The sequence below is a fragment of the Lissotriton vulgaris genome, chromosome 8, assembly GCF_964263255.1.
Source record: "Lissotriton vulgaris chromosome 8, aLisVul1.2, whole genome shotgun sequence".
Taxonomy (NCBI): domain Eukaryota; kingdom Metazoa; phylum Chordata; class Amphibia; order Caudata; family Salamandridae; genus Lissotriton; species Lissotriton vulgaris.
Window position 1 is genome coordinate 197,161,094 of NC_141696.1, and position 15,997 is coordinate 197,177,090.

At 47.6% G+C, this 15,997-nt stretch overlaps 1 protein-coding gene across 1 annotated transcript in view; it reads left to right on the forward strand.

Annotated features, from left to right (window-relative positions):
- Window positions 1–3,347: 3,347 nt before the first annotated feature.
- The window catches only part of PRSS23 (serine protease 23), a 33,004-nt gene continuing 20,354 nt past the window's right edge, over window positions 3,348–15,997 (forward strand). Inside the window, exon 1 of the mRNA XM_086933977.1 lies at window positions 3,348–3,687. The gene's annotated coding sequence lies outside the window, so the exon portion shown is untranslated. The remainder of the gene's footprint in view (window positions 3,688–15,997) is intronic.

The window sequence follows — 15,997 nt, forward strand, 5'->3', positions numbered from 1 at the left end:
AGTTTGGCCGGCAGTCTTGGGACGGCCAAACAGTCATGCGCCCTTTGCATGTTCCCCACCAGGCTGTAATACACAGCTGGTGAAGAACATACACAGTCTCACAGTCCACGTCTGAGCGCCGAACCACAGCGCTCACCAATCACAGCACTGCATTGCAGCATTGTGATTGGCTTATGGGAGCCTGTGTGTGCTTCCTGCTTCAAGCAGGAACAGAAGAGGAAGGAGGCGAGGCAGCAGCCAGCAGCACGTTAAGTAACTTTTTTCTTTTTTTTCTATCCTCCCCGCCGACACGTGCTACTCAGTCGCCACTGATGGCCATAGAACTCATAAGTAACTTGCGATATCCTTATAATAAATTGCAGAGGTACTTTATCCCATATGTAAGGTACAATGGGCCGTAAATTATCCCTCATACCAAAAAATTAGCTGGATTTTTGGCAGTAGGGTAAAAAACAAGCATTGGCAATGCCAATCGATCTCGCCATTGGGATCTTATATGTATTTAGCTAGGCAGCACATTAGCACTAGGCTCAGGTGAAATGTTAGTTATGCTGGTGTAACCTTGCATAATCTCTGGCATTTCATGCTACACTTGTTGTGCATAAATTCCCCAAAACATGTCATTATGCCACATAATGTAACTCCAAGTCGATTCGGGTAAAAATACTATTGCGGGAGCTTGGAACAATGGGACTGAAAAGAACACGAGAAGTTATTGCCGACTGGCAAGTGAAGGGGTTAATTCGGCTCAGTTGGTAAAAGGAGTCCTGTGTCCCCTTTTGGGGTTTTCTGCTGACAGCGCCAAGACACCTCGGTATTTGTGAGTTCTACATACATTTTACTCATGAGAGGGTGGTGCCTGTTCTTCACCTGTCCCTGGAGTGGATGCCACAGGCTTCAGGTGAGCCAAGTTCAGGTTTGGATGAAAGGGGAGGTATGTGGAGCCATGGCACTCTGTGGTGCATTCAGAGGGCGGCATCACAGCAATAGAGTGGCTGTGGCGATCACGGGCGAACACATGAGATATACAACACCCATTTAATTTCAAGGCAAGTAGCACGCACGCTGTGGGCACGGCTCAGTGGGCACCGTTGGCAGGACAGGCCTGCGCTGCGGCTTAGAGGCCCTTGTACTTTTAAGAGACTTCAGTCACCCTTTAAAGGACTACACTTACTTGTTTTATACAGGTGACTTGAACCCTGAGCCATCCAAATACTCTAGTAAAAAACACTACTTTTACTAAATAGAGTGGGGCTTGCACAAGCCACACTGTACTACTGGAGAGGAGAGAGGCTGTGCGAGGGACCGGTAACCCGATCTTGGGACTTTTGAGCAGTGCGTACAGGTAGTGTCGGCATTTGTGCCGTGCACACCAGCCCAGGAGTGACAATGTAAACCGCCCCCGCGCAAGCACAGACCAAGCTGCCGTGTGTAGTTGGTGCCCGTTAGGCGTCATCGATAGGTGACGCCCTATGAAGTCCTGTAACTCCACCAAGGTCCATTCATTCACGTCCCTCCATAGTCCACGCCCCAGCTAGGTCCGCTGTTTCAGCTGGACGTGTTTCCAAAAAGTGGCAATTTCTATCTCTTCTCTGTACGTAAAAGGCCTCCAGGTGGCACGCTTTGAAATGTGCAGAAAGATGTCACCTGGGCCACGTCTGTGTGCTCCCCTGGCCAGGGCACAGTGCTCTGGTTTACCGTTACCAGGTGTGGGGCTCGGTGAGTCCGCGGAGCGCGGAGCCTCTGATAAAAGCGGCAGCGAATGGCATGCTGAGGGCGCCCGCACTACGGACACAGCACCAGAAGGCACGCAACGCCATGACTGCTCCCACAGTGAATCTTTATGCCTGTTAATCAGACCTTCTGACAAAACGTGCTCAAATGTAACAGTTGTAAAAGGGAGTTGACGCATGCGTAAGATAGCCATCTGGACAGGACAGGCAAAATAGAGTTTGAATTCACCCAGCCAATCCCAGGATAAAACAAGCATTTTAAATGCAATAGGACTCATATTTACATGACACCTATTGCATTAGAAACGGAAGTGCTGTCTTCAAAGAAGGCACGAACGGGAAGGTGGGTGGTGGAGATACAAGAAGTTACGGACTGCGGGAGGGAATGGGGGAGGCAGGGGAACAAAACAGTTTTGAAAGTAAAGAGCCCGATAGCCATGGAAGGAGAAAAATGACGCCATGGCCATCAGGAGGAGGACTACGTTGCCAAAAACAAATCAGAATGCAGCATTTAGGATTTCAGCCAATCAAAAATATAGGCGGAAAGTAGGCAGAGCTTCCCTCGCTATACTGTATACGGCATGCCTCGCAAAGCTACAGCGCATGTTCGCTGCAGCGCTAGGTGAGACCTAAAAAGGGTACCCAGTACAGTCAGAAGATTGTTCTTTAAGCTGAATATAAAAATGTTACTTAAACTAGCTGGCACCAATGACCATCATTCAACTCAAGTACCCTCCAGTAAGCTGAAATGTCCTTCATAGCAGTTCATCACATATTCAAAAGCCAAATTACTGCCAACCAGATCGAGGAGAAATTATGAGCAATAAATCCAGTGGATATTTCACCAGATATGTTAATTTTTGTACGTGCGGCCTACCTTAGCCTCAAGCGTTCCAGTCAGAAATTCTACTATATTTGCATCGAAGGAAAAGTCCAATCTTTCAGTCAACTCTTTTCAGGCATCCTTTATCATGTTAACAAAAATCGAATGTGCCAGAGCTCTGGTGAAATAAAAATGATTCGTGTCCCCATGAAACGCATTTATCACACAGGACGGCAGATGTGTCATGCTGATTTACTACTGTGTGAAAGCAGAAGGGGGAAGCCTGGGCCTCGAGACCCCCGATCTGAATAAAGGCCTTCATTTTCCGCGCATTAACATCTGCTTGGAAACGCTGACGTACAATACCGCGCAGCGCGGCTTTTTGTAATGTCACAGATTCCTACCATGGGGGTTCCCTCCGTTCCTTTCTCCACCGACAGGAAATTCTGAAGGGTGCCTTTCACCCCACGGTCAGACATTCTTTCCTGCCCTCCAAAGGAAGAAAAAAACACATGCAGAAGGGAGGCAGTCAACCAGAGTTAACGTTTTGTTTTTTTGGGGGAAACCGAATCATGGAATCTGGTTTTTTTTTCTACTGGGGGTGCTGTTTGGAATTGGGAAGCCAGAAAGGAGTAGTGGTCGTGCCGGGGCTGTGCTAACAAAGTCTGGCCGGGCCGCCTTGTTCTGTCCTCGCGGCAGTGCTGTTTGTCCTGGGCCAGCGGAGTGTGGGTGGGAGGGTGCGGTCACGTGACTGCGAGGCGGCCACCGCCGCCGTGTTAAAGCCGCTCTGAGGGGAGCCGCCGCGCACAAGTGAGCAGAGCCCGGCGGAGCGCGCGGAGGGAGGCACCTGCGCGCGCAGCCCCGTCCCAGGTGGCGCCTTGAAGCGTGTGAGCGCGCGGAGCTTGGAGGCAGGTCCCCTGGATAAATGCAGCATTAATAGAAGTGGAGACCGCAAGGTTCTGGGCTGGGACGAGGATGCACGCCTGATCCACAGGAGGGAGCGCTGATACATGTGATAAAACTTTAAACAAGTCTGGAACTGCAGCGCAAATTCACCACCTGCCTGAGTTTGAATGTAAGCGCGCGGATAAGCACGGATACTTTCAGAGGGGCCCCCCTTGGATGAGACTGGTGAGTAAAATGTGTTTTATGGGGAGGGAGGGGTGATGTGCCCACAAAGTAGTCTGTCGTCTTAGTGGCTGCGTTTCTTTGTGAGCAGCGCAGGCTGATTAGCATAGAGAGGCAGAGACGGACACGCTCCATCTGAGGGTAAAGATCGCGTTAGGCTATGACGCAAACAGACACAACCCGGTAAATTAGATCTAAACGTTCAGTTATTACCCAAAAACTGCATTTCAGGGCGGAGTGTGGCCACTTTAGGAGTTAAGCCCACAATCCTCTTGAAATACATGACTGGCTCGAGTTTGAATATCCTGAATACGGCGTTTTCCGAAGGGCTTACTTGTCTGTACTTTTAATTTAATCGGATAAACGTGAATAATCGGTGATAACTAAGGAGTGAACGTTGTTAGTCTGTATTCAAGGAATGTGGCATCTTATCTGAAGGCTTGGGTGTGCACCCTGGCACTGGGGCCGCTTTAGCCGCACGCCCCATGCAGCGCCAGAAGCATTTTGGCAGTAAGTGACTTATAAACAATCCCTGCATGGCTTACACCTTGGCACTGTTGTGGTATGACAGAATGCACGCGTGTCTGTCTCTCAATCAGACCATGGCTTAGATGAGTGCCCTCTGTTTATTCCACACACACACGTCTTTACACTTCCACCTGGTGGGATACAATACCCATGCAACGTACTTTTTGTGAAACTGTGCGTCTGTTTGGAATAAGGAGGGATATAACAGCAGACGGGCGTTATTCCAAAGCTGACTTCACTTTTTCATGATGGTCACTGACTGTTCTCAAATAAATAAGTCAGCGAAGGGACATGTCAGGCTCAGCATCCCAAAATTAACCACATTGGGGGCTTCCAGCTGCACAGAATGCCACGTTGTTAATGCGCAGTGCTCAAAAATTGTTTTCTTTCTGAATGCTGCTAAGCGCTTTCTCTTTTTCGACAAAGCAGCCGAGGTAACGATAATTTCGAGTATTTTTCATAAAAGATTACAAAGTTTGCCTTGAGCATGGATGCCAAGGTTAATACTGGGTTATACTTTTGTTTTAGATTCTTCTATTACTCTATACTCCTCCACCAGCCCACTCTTCTTTTAGCAGACCACATCACCTTCACTAGCTGTATATCCTCCTGAACCAGATTGATTTTGCTCCACTAACCCACATCTACTCCAGAAGACCACAGTTCACCCACTAAACCACAGTTCCTTCTGAAGACTACATGCCCTCAGTTAATTCACCAAAGCTCCTTCACTACCTCCATATCCTGAAATAGAGTAATTTAATTCTGCTAGACAACATGAAACCATAATTCATCCACCAGACATCATCCCCTCCAGTAAATCAGCTACCCTCTACTAGCTCATGATGATTACCTAGGTCAACTTTACTCTACTAGATCACATCTCTTTCATTAGACCACACTCCGTCTGCTAGCCAACATCTCTAGTAGACCATATCTCCACCACTAACTCCATATCTTTAACTAGATCAGTGTAACTCCACTAGAAACATCTCGTCCACAGGACAATAATCCATCCACTACACATCTCCAGTAGACCAGATCACATTCGGTAGCTCCATAGCTTTAACTAGATCAATTTAACTTGAGTAGACCACACCTCCTCCACAAGACCATAATTCACCCACTAGACAACATCTCTAGCTGATCATACCTCCTCCACTAGCTCCACATCCTTAACTAGATCAGCGTAACTCCACTAGATGACATCTCGTCCACAGGACCATAATTCGTCCACTATACATCTCCAGTAGACGAGAGCACATTCACTAGCTCCATATCTTTAAATTGATCAATTTAACTTGAGTAGACAACACCTTCTCCACAAGACCATAATCTACCCACTAGACAACACCTCCTCCAGTTGACAAGATGGCTTACATTAGCTCCATATGGTTAACTAGATCAGTTTAACTCCAGTAGACGTCTCCTTCACTAAGACCTTCATTTACCCTCTAGACAGTATCTCCTCCCGTAGACAGTACACCTCAGTTAAGCCACAACTTTTGAAGTAGACACCATCTCACCTAGATCACAGCTGCGGTACCAGATCATACCTCCTGTAGATGACTATTACTTCAATAGAAAAGGAGGAGTACCACCTTCTTTTTTTATGGTGGTACTCCTCCTTTTTTGTTATATAGTTACCTATCCTAGGGGATCAGGAGTACTCTTCCGTCCACCGAGGTGGATAAAAATCCCTTTACTCTCTCCATTTGTTGATTACATATTACTTCAATAGACCACATTTCCTCGATTATACAATTTTTACATCACTAGACCATATTCCCTCCTGTAGACAACTCCTGGCTTGATCTGACCACATCTCCCCCTAAAGTTAACTGTTATATCACTAAACGCCAGCACCTCCTGAGGGCTACTGTTACTTAACTATACCAGATCTCACCCGAAGAGAACTGTTATTTCAGTAGACCACTTCTCCTCCCGTAGATCGCTATTACTTCATTAGACAGCATCTCCTGTAGATGACTATTGCTTCATTTTTTAACCACATCTTCTTCCATAGATGACTATTACTTCACTAAACCACTGTTCCCCCATTTTAAGACTTTTACTTCACGGGACCACATCTCCTCCCTTAGATGACTATTACTTCACTAGCCCACATCTCACAGAGATGACTATTACTTCACGAGACCGCATCTCCCATTAATGAATATTACTCAATGGACCCCATCTCACAGAGATGACTATTACTTGAGTAGCCCACATCTCCTCCCTTAGCGGACTATTACTTCACTAGACCACATCTCCCATAGATGACTATTACTTCACTAGACCACATCTCCCATAGATGACTATTACTTCCCTAGACCACATCTCCCATAGATGACTATTACTTCACTAGACCACATCTCCCATAGATGACTATTACTTCACGAGACCACATCTCCCATTAATGAATATTACTTCAATGGACCCCATCTCACAGAGATGACTATTACTTCACTAGCCCACATCTCCCATAGATGACTATTACTTCACGAGACCGCATCTCCCATTAATGAATATTACTTCAATGGACCCCATCTCACAGAGATGACTATTACTTGAGTAGCCCACATCTCCTCCCTTAGCGGACTATTAATTCACTAGACCACATCTCCCATAGATGACTATTACTTCACTAGACCACATCTCCCATAGATAACTATTACTTCACTAGACCACATCTCCCATACATGACTATTACTTCACTAGACCACATCACACAGTGATGACTGTTACTTCACTAGACCACATCTCCCATAGATGACTATTACTTGAGTAGCCCACATCTCCTCCCTTGGCGGACTATTACTTCACTAGACCACATCTCCCATAGATGACTATTACTTCACTAGACCACATCTCCCTAGACCACATCTGCCATAGATGACTATTACTTCAGTAGACCACATCTCCCATACATGACTATTACTTCACGAGACCACATCTCCCATAGATGACTATTACTTCACTAGACCACATCTCCCATAGATGACTGTTACTTCACTAGACCACATCTCCCATAGATGACTATTACTTCACTAGTCCACATCTCACAGAGATGACCATTACTTCAAGAGATCACAGCTCCCATAAATGAGTATTACTTCATTGGATCCCATCTCCCATAGATGACTATTACTTCACGAGACCACATCTCCCATAGATGACTATTACTACACGAGACCACATCTCCCATAGATGACTATTACTTCACTAGCCCACATCTCACAGAGATGACTGTTACTTCACGAGACCACATCTCACAGAGATGACTATTACTTCACTAGCCCACATCTCACAGAGATGACTATTACTTCACTAGCCCACATCTCACAGAGATGACTGTTACTTCACGAGACCACATCTCACAGAGATGACTATTACTTCACTAGCCCACATCTCACAGAGATGACTATTACTTCACTAGCCCACATCTCACAGAGATGACTGTTACTTCACGAGACCACATCTCACAGAGATGACTATTACTTCCCTAGCCCACATCTCACAGAGATGACTGTTACTTCACGAGACCACATCTCACAGAGATGACTATTGCTTCACTAGACCACATCTCACAGAGATGACTATTACTTCACTAGCCCACATCTCACAGAGATGACTGTTACTTCACGAGACCACATCTCACAGAGATGACTATTACTTCACGAGACCACATCTCACAGAGATGACTATTACTTCACGAGACCACATCTCACAGAGATGACTATTACCTCACTAGCCCACATCTCACAGAGATGACTGTTACTTCACGAGACCACATCTCACAGAGATGACTATTACTTCACTAGCCCACATCTCACAGAGATGACTGTTACTTCACGAGACCACATCTCACAGAGATGACTATTGCTTCACTAGACCACATCTCACAGAGATGACTGCTACTTCACTAGAACGCATTTCCTCTCGTGGGAGTTTGTAGCAGGAAAGATTAACTTTGAATCCTAATGTTCTTTTTGATCGAAGATGATAGAAAACATGTTTGAGGTTAAATAACTAAAAGCATCTCGTCTCAGGCGCCTTGGAGGAAGGCGAGGAAAGGCCCTCTGATAGCTTTCATGTGGTCACCCTCCCTCCAGAGGCTGAACATCTGTGTACATCTGAGGACGCAGAGAAGGCAGAAGTGACTGCAGTCTCAAGTGACATGCTGGTTCAGTCCATAATGGTGAAACTGTATTTGCAGGATTCCGTGGTGCCTTGTTCTTTATTTGCAGTTTTCTGTTGCTTTTTCCGAGGCTTGTGGTATAAAAATACCCACCCGTACGTTCATGCAACAGAATCAATGCTGTCTGTGGACAAAACAACTGTAGGGCGTCCACGGTCTCCTCTGGCCGCGCCCCTAGTACTAGGGAGAAGGTGTGAGGCAAGGCTTGAGAGCACACATCCTATGCGAACAGTGTGATCTTAGGCAGGGTACATGTTAACTTTCGAGCACTCGGAACCTCCCCTGCAAGGCCCGGATTGAACTCTGGAATGCCCCTACTCCCGGTGGTACCTCGGGCATTGACCTGCTAACCCCCCCCCCCCCTCCCCAACGTCTTTGGCCCATGGCCCACGAAGCCCTCCCTGGCCTTATATGCCCCGAAACAAAAACTGTCACTGCGCTCCCAGCGCAGCCGCGCATCTTTACTCTGGGCGACCAGAGGCGTCCGCGTCCTACGGATACACAATCCTAGCTCATCCGCTAGGACTGTGGGGGTGCCCCGGGCCCTGGGAAGCCCTTTGGATGTCTATGCCCAGAGCTTTAAGTGGGGTGCAAAAATTGGGGGGAGGGGACGTGCTCTCAAAGGGGCGTGGCCAATGTATTTAAGGGCGTGGTTAAATACACATAAGGTAAAAAAAAATCTGAGTTTAGCATAGTGTGCCGCCCGACTAGTATTTTGTTGCTTCTGTCATTGCATCCACATATATAATACAACGAGGAACATTACACTTACAACTAGCCTGGACTAGTGGCTTTGCCAATGGTTGTTAGCCGCATAAGATAAATGTATTGCGATTTATATAGCGCACGTATCACCCGAAGGCATCAAGGCGCTTGCCTTGGGAACCCGTCCTGGTATTCACCTGTGAGATAATCCCCGCAGGGTATCCACAAGGTGAAAGCCAGGCAACCCGCCGCGAGGGGCCGTAGTGGAGATTAAGCAAGCTATTGCCCAGAGTCGCAGAGTGTGAACCCATGAGTCAAGTAGGCACCGGAACGAGAATTATCGAGTCCGTGGAATTTCACAGTCAGTGATGGGTGGCGTGGCACTGGTACTGCTGCAGAGGTAAGATTGTTATCACCCTGATCTTGAGGGCAAAAAGTGAGAGCCCCAAATGGACCCGTTTCAACGCCTGCTTTTTTAACAGCCGGTGCTGAGCACCGGCAGGACCTGGCCATCTTAAACACTGGACTATTCCTTAGATGCTGTTGTTTTGTTCGAGTTCATTTATTTCTAAAAATGCCCTGCTAAGAGAGGCGCTTCAGTGGCGTGGCTATTGATAGACAGCAGCCCCGAACCCTCGCCTGCTCTGCCACCGTGACCACAGCTTACCCAGGCTGGCTCGGTGGCACTGGACTTGAAGACAGTCGGTGACCGCTGGCATGAAGGAAGCAGGGTCCTTTTTGCAGTCTCACTGTCGTTTCACCTCTGCTTTTTGCAAACACTGTTCAAGATTGTGTTTGCTCTTGCCGCATGTCTGCGATGGGGATTCTTGGCATAGGAGGGGGCAGTGAAGAAAGGGGACAGGGTGCTGTCCCTCTAAACAGATACCTCGGTTGGTCAATGTGCCTGCCTCCTACTGGAATAACTCCAAGGTTGCAGGACCTCATTCCGGCTGACTGGCTCTTCCTTTCATCATCTGAAGCTGATGAGATGAGTGTGACTGGCATGAGTATGGGTGACACCTGTCATTCGGGACGCGGCGGCTCTGCAAGACTGTAGTAACACATGCTACATATTAACACTTTGTGATCATGGCAGTTGACTCAATTTCAGTTTTTATGAACCACGCCTGCGGTCTCCGCCCTTTCTTGCAGCAGGAATGAGTAGAAATTGTTACCACAGTGCACATTGTAGTGTCTGTCTTCTAGAGATGCGCCTCAGATATTATTTTGGAATTATTCTCTTCCAAATAAGGCAGTTCCTTTCATTTGTAGGGTCAATTCGATGTTCAGACATTTTTGACTGCACTTGCTGGAGAAACCCTAAAAAGCAAATAATCGGCTGATGCAGGGAATGCTCTCTCGTGAAGAGGGAGCAGACAGTTTGGGTAATGTTTCACTCACGGGAGACCGCCCAAGTGTGCAGGCTAGCGAGGGCAGAGACCGCTGACCCGCAACGTCACATACAATCTCAGTGTTTCCGTTGCATCAACAACGACAGTTCAGGAGGAAAAAAAAGGCAGTCTTTGTTCCTCGGAGCCCCCTCCCTCGCCCCCGCGTTCCACCTGCAGGGGCCCCTGAGACAATGTACAAAGCGCAGAGTCCCCCTGGGAACAGTAGCTAATTTGTCTCAGTAATTTCAAGCAAGCGTTCAGAGCCAGAGCCTGGTGTTGAAGAACGCGGCGCTAAATTAAATGTTATTGTTCTAAGCCATCAACAGACAATCCTCAAAGTAGTTCAGAGATCAGAGACATGTCTTGCCCTTTTAGGGGCACGTAAAAAACTGGGAAATCCCATGATTTTGCAAGTTCAGTAAAAATAATCTCAACGTTGCAACCGGCACAACTAGGGGGGGGGGGGCAACAACACGCCGACAGAATGTCAAATCACTTTGTTGGTTTAACGCCTTTCACCTCTCTTTGCTTTGGCAATCTCGTGACCCGGCATTGCTTCTATGGGAGTAACCTTCAGGCTGGCCGAAGTTTACTCACTAAAAATACCTATGGTACAATTACCATTTGCTCAAGACTGCCCGTAAGCAGTTTAATTTCACAGCTCCAGGAATTCTGCAGTCGGGAACTTGGCCTAGTGCTGGGTGACCTTGGCACCCAGCAATGGGACACTGAAGAATTGGTTCCTGTGTTCTGCAATTCTAATGTGTTTTACTGTAGCGCCTTATATCTCTGTCAAGGCACCACAAGGCTTTCCGTGGACAGAGCTTGTTGGAAGGGCGTGGCTTTGTATTGTATTCTGTATGGAGGGAGGTTTAGTGTCATGATCACCAGAGAGGCGCTGTTACATATATCCCCCACTCAAATTACTTTCATATGTCACCATACTAATTCACCACTAATCCTTTATGGGTTTCCAGGGGCGGCTCTAGGCTCATGGCTGCCCTGGGCAAGGAGTGTAGTAGGGGGCCCCGGAAGAGGGTTACGGGCGGGGCGGAGCGCGGAGGCCAGTGAAGAGGGGGGGGGGGGGGGGGGGGTCAGGGTGTTAGGAAGTGGAACAGAGCCAGAGGCCGCCAAATCCCTGCCAGGGGCCGCCACGCAAATATGTATCCATCCTCAGAGGATTATTATATTAAGAATATATATTGGCTTGGCGGCCCCTGGGGTTTGGTGGCCCTGTGCAAGTGCACAGCTTGCACATGCCTACTGCCGCCCCTGCCGGGAGTAGCGTGATACTCGCCAAAAAAAGCGCTTCAACACCCCATCAGGAGTAACACGCGCTACATAAATACAAAACTTTTTTCCTCTTTTATCCTTCTGCTATCCTTCTGAATCCAAATAACTGACTAACCTATCCACCACTTAAATTACTTTCGAATTTCACAATACTAATTCAACACTAATCCTTTATGGGTATTGGAGGAGCGGGCTACTCGCCGAAAAAGTGCTTAGACGCCTCGTCAATCAATCAATCAATCACTGCATTTCTAAAGCGCGTTACATACCCGTGAGGGTCTCAAGGCGCTGGGGGGGTGGGGGGGGGGGGGGTGGGGGGGCGCAGGGGGGTTGGTGGGGGGGGGGGGTAGGCTGCTACCGATCGATCGCAGAGCCAAGTCTTGAGAAGTCCTCTGAAGGCCAGCAGGTCCTGGGTCTGTCGTAGGTTGGTAGGGAGAGTGTTCCAGGTCTTGGCGTCGAGGTAGGAGAAGGATCTGCCGCCGGCGGTGGTTTTCCGGATACGATAAACTGTGCAGAGGGCGAGGTTGGCAGAGCGGAGGCTGCGGGTGTAGAAGCTGAGTCGGTCGTTGAGGTATGCTGGTCCGGCGTTGTGAAGTGCTTTGTGTGCGTGGATGAGGAGTTTGAAGGTGATCCTCTTGTTGACGGGGAGCCAGTGCAGGCCTCTCAGGTGGGGTGTGATGTGGCTGCGTCGGGGAACGTTGAGGATCAGTCGTGGATGACCCCCAGGTTGCGTACGTGGTCGGTGGGTTCCGGGGCTGTACCTAGCGATGTGGGCCACCAGGAGTCGTCCCAGGCTGATGAGATGGTTCCGAGGATGAGGACCTCCGTCTTGTCTGAATTCAGCTTCAGGGGTAGTAAGCGCTATATAAATGCAATTACAATACAATACAATATTGTTGTGTTTGCACGTAGAATGAAGAGGCCTGGGGGACTAAAGCGCTTAAGCGAATTTAGCATCACTGAACATTGCGTGGTTATTTATAATGTAATATTTAATATGGTTCTTCAGTAATACATCCCGTTTGTATCCGTTTCGAATAACACATGAGAACTGAGAAAAAGTTGGTCAAATTGATGTGCCCAAGATCAGACAGAGTAGGCAAGCTGGGATACCAGGATTACAACGTTGGTGTCCTGGGTACAAATCCAGCATCCTACCTACTGACTACATTTCCTTCCTGGACTCGTCGCTAGACTTGTGTTTTTCCCCAGGCAGCGAGCCCTTCTCACAATGTGCACAGTACGGATGCCTTTCCAGCGTATAAAGCGTTTCTCGCCAGGCCCTTGTGTGCCGCGCGAGGTGAGAAGTTCACACCCCAAACTCGAGCCTTACATTGCTCATTAACCTTGGCTGTCAACATGGCCGCGCCCAGAACGCAGTTTTAAGATAATAAACTTTCTTTTATGACATGCTGTCGAATAAAGCTTTTTGAAATTGAATTGATAATAAACTTTCGCTTGGGCAATTTTGGCGTGGCAGAGAATGCTTAAATGGGCCTTCTGGTGTTGGCGGGGAGCTCTCATGCATGAAAGGGATGTTTTAAAGATGTGCCCCAAAAGTGTCAGCTTGGGAGTCTGTTTTCACTGTCTCTTAATCTCTTGATGGAACAGCAGGTTCCTTGACCAGTCACATGATACACCAAAACCCGTCCTATCTGAACCCCACTGTAACCATTTTCCTTAAAATGTTGCAGTGTATTTACTGATGCAAATGCATTTTAATGGGTTGACGGAAAACCTTTAAAAGGCTTCCTTTCTGTCGAGAAATGCTCAAGTTCAGTTTTGCTTCGGATGTACTTTTCGACCGTGGGAAACATCTACACGCATTTTAGTTTGTGATGCACGTATAATACATGTAAAAATGCATTGGCACAGCCACTTGGTCTCACTTTTGAAAGGTGTTACCTCACTTTTTGGCTTTGTCAGTGCTTGTTGCTTTTGCTGACCAGCATCATCAAATAGAAAGTGTTGTTGTGGATCCTGAACAACACGGGCAAAAGAAATCACAATTGGCCCCTGCATACATCACGAGACAACAGCCATTTTGGCTTTATTTGGAAGTTATCTTCCAAGAGGGCCAACGCCCATCCTGCAGCTTGTAGTGGTATATGAAAAAAAATAAAAATAAAAGGTGTACAAAAGCACATCTGAGAAAGATGTGCCTTGGTATCAAATTGAAACTGACGGATTGGCTTAATTTTTTTTTAAAGGGAAGGGTGGGAGAAAAATGGAGAACAGGGAATGGAGGGGAACAAATGATCAACACCACTGAGGAGCTGTAGTGAGCAGGAAGGGTCAAGGTAGCAAAAGAGGAATCTGAGGGGGTAAAAGAAAACCTCACCAGGCCAGGAAGTGGGGTGGAAGCAATAGATGGCCTTGGGTTTGGGAGAAACACAGAGAGCATGAAGTGGGGGCAGAAAAATGAGGGGGAACCGCCATACGGGGAGGAGGCGGGAGCAGCGGCATAGCATGGGTTGCCAGTGCCCGGGGCAAATCAATGATCCTTCCACTTTTCTTTAAAAAAATTGGCACCCCTATTAAAATTTTGCGCCTTAAGAATGCCTATAAGAATACTGCACCTGGGGCAACTGCCCTTGTGGCCCCGCCCACACTACGCCACCGTGGTAGCTAGCAAGAAAACACATGCGCTCCAATGGACTGCCAAAAGTAAAAGAAATGTTTGTTTTCTGAATGTACTCAGAGGAAGAATACAAGTCACCTAACCACAAGGATGGTGAATAAGCTATACTCCTGGAGAAGGGAGACATAAGAAGAGGAAGGAAAGACATCAAATCAGAAACAAACACATGAGAATGACAAGAAAGGAAGCCAGTGATAAGCAGTGGGCTGACCCAAAGTCCACTCTAAGTATTGGTATTGTGCACAATATGTCTTTCGACAGCTGACAGCTAATGTTGTCTGTAGACAATACCTAAAAATCAAATGAAAGCCAACCCAGAACATAAATTGGATCATCATGTTTACAAAAATAAGCCACATCGTGCAAGGTTCTTTGCACACGGTTGCACTAACATGTAAGGATGAACAAAATCAAATATTTATTAAGGCGGGCAGAATGCACTTGCAGGGGCAGCGTCGCTGAGCTAGGTGAGGGTTTGCCTCCCAATAGCACTATCCACGAAGACATACCAGGCAAAAACAGTCTAGGCCTGCAGCAGCGCTAGACTGCCTTGTATTGCCAGACAAAGGGTATGTTACCTCCTCAGGTGTGAATAAGCAACTGATAATTTCCTCCGGCAGATCTCGCAGACCTCAAAATCAGACACCCACTGTTAGTTGAACATGGCACCGCCACAGACAGACCAGAAGACAATAACAAGAACATATCCTCTCAGGATGACGTAAATGCTAGTCTGCAATGAAAATCATCATATGCAGAGACACCCCGGACAGGCAACAGATCTACCAGCCCATTGTAAAATCTGTGGCAGACAATTGACAACAAGATAACATAATCTTCCAAGCAGCAGAGACTGGCGCAGACTGGCCCGCGGATGGTTAAAACACGTCTACGGCAAACCTGCTCTTTCAGGGCATAATTTTTTCCCCCTGAAAGTGAGTGAGAGACAATACCCATACTGGGCAGTGAAGTGGTGGTTCTAATCATGGTCAGGTTGCCGCAGGGCTGACCTTCCGGTTTCCCAGTGGAAAACAAGGCCTCAGGTTCGAGTCACTGTAAAAAGAAAACCAGCAGTACAGTTTAGGTCCTTCCAGTCACAGGGAATGCACCACAAAATGTGGTCGTCTAATTAGTACCTTTATCGTTACGCCGCCACCCGCAGTACCCCGCAGCTTTCATACAATAACTACAGACACAGAGATGTATTGGAATAATTAGCTGCAGGTTTATTTGTTACACAAATAAATAAGCGGGTTATCTTACAGGCAAGTCCTTGCCGCCCCGCAACCCCTAGTTGCCGGGCACCTGAAGTTAGCCAAAGAGTACACCAGCGGCGATAGCCCGGTGTTGTACGCTGGGAGGATCTACTCCTCCCACCGGTGAACCTATCGTCCACCATTACTCACACCCAGTGAGAAAAGCGGAGAGCGACTCACACCTTCCCCAGCGGGGTGGAGCACTATAGGCAAGCCCACGGTTGCTCAGGTTTACAACCGCCCTAAGGAATAACGGGGCGCCGTCGTACTCCAAGTTCCCCAGAAGGACCCCTTGGAG